This window comes from Aplysia californica, unplaced genomic scaffold (assembly GCF_000002075.1).
Source record: "Aplysia californica isolate F4 #8 unplaced genomic scaffold, AplCal3.0 scaffold00180, whole genome shotgun sequence".
Taxonomy (NCBI): domain Eukaryota; kingdom Metazoa; phylum Mollusca; class Gastropoda; order Aplysiida; family Aplysiidae; genus Aplysia; species Aplysia californica.
Window position 1 is genome coordinate 911,632 of NW_004797450.1, and position 1,521 is coordinate 913,152.

The window sequence follows — 1,521 nt, forward strand, 5'->3', positions numbered from 1 at the left end:
ATTCACCAAAAAAAGACACACAGTTTTCCAGCTGAGATGACATTCAAACCTGTAGTATTAAATATTATATTCTTTGTGATAGACTAGAATCTAAATGAAAAATAAACTGTACATGTACATGTATTCATACAACAAGCACCAGCCTGAGCCAATCTATGTTTTACGTGCTGTTTCAGATTATTACTGCATATACATGTACATGTAATCGGCTCTATTCCTACGGCATTCACTTCTAAGAACATAGCTTTATTCCTCTGGTTGGAACAACATTTGGCTCTGTGAGTCATTAAACAATGGACTAAATGAGAACGCACACAATGTTACCTCACCGCCCCTCTCGAGCAGCGAGGCCATAGTTTGCTTTCTATAAATGTGTGGCATCGTGGTGAAATAAGGCGCTCGTCAAAAAATCAATTAGTTCTAAATAAAATGTATTTATTTGTTTTAAATGACTTCCAAGAAAACGACATTTTTCTGCCCGTTGGACTATTCTTATCTTTTAAAAAATGATTATGATTCGTTTAGCTATTTTGGCTCTATACCTTTAACTTTAATGACCATATAAACACACATTTCTGTGTGGATTAAAAAAAACAACAAGGTTGGTGAATTAATTGCAGTTTCCAAGGACATTCAAGCCTTGGAAGTCAACATGGCAAGCTTTGGCGGCCATTTTCTCGTTAATTTTAGGTTTGACACCAGGCGACCCTCACCTCCTTCAATCGCAAATATTATTCCGGCTTCTATTAACAAGATAGATAACTACATGCATTAAAAGAAAAGAAAGCAGTTCAAATGAGCCAGATTTAAGAATTTACCAATAACTCTATAGACTTACGTCCAGAAATTTACTAGCGCCTGATTCCACCGTGTCATGAAACAAATTATTCGTTTGAGTTCAAGGCCTTGAACTGGTCCTGGAGTCGACACCTCCTTCCAGCTGAAGTAACCTGAAGTCTCGTCGTAGACCAAAGGATAATGCCAGGGAAAGAATTTCCACAGACAATGTCGTGGCAGAACTCGTAATTCATCATTGTTGTATGTCAAAATATAAGGTTTTCAGGAGAAGTACATTTAAACCATTGTCTTGTTTTGGCCTGGGCATTATGTTAATACAAAATTAATGTTTAATTCGTCAAAATTTGTTACTATTTTAAATAGATGATGAATAATGAGACTTCGGACAGTCGATGCGCCTCATCAATTTCTGCATCACACTTGATTTTTATTCACTTGTATTTTAAAATATTTTCTCTCGAAATGTTGACATTTGTTGAATGGCGGCAAGGACATGTGTATTGATTATAATTGATCTTCCTAATCCGTTGATCTAGGCTGTGGTTTCTGTTTCAATCGTGTTTTCATCTTGATTGAGGAAGCAGCGATCATGTGGTGGGTGTTGCAAGCTGCTGTGTTTCTCCACGTTCTTCAAGGTAGGACAAGAAAGTGTTTAAAAAAAAGTTTTTTTGTGTTTGGTTTTGTTTTATATAGCTGCTCGAAACTTAACACAAAAATACCATC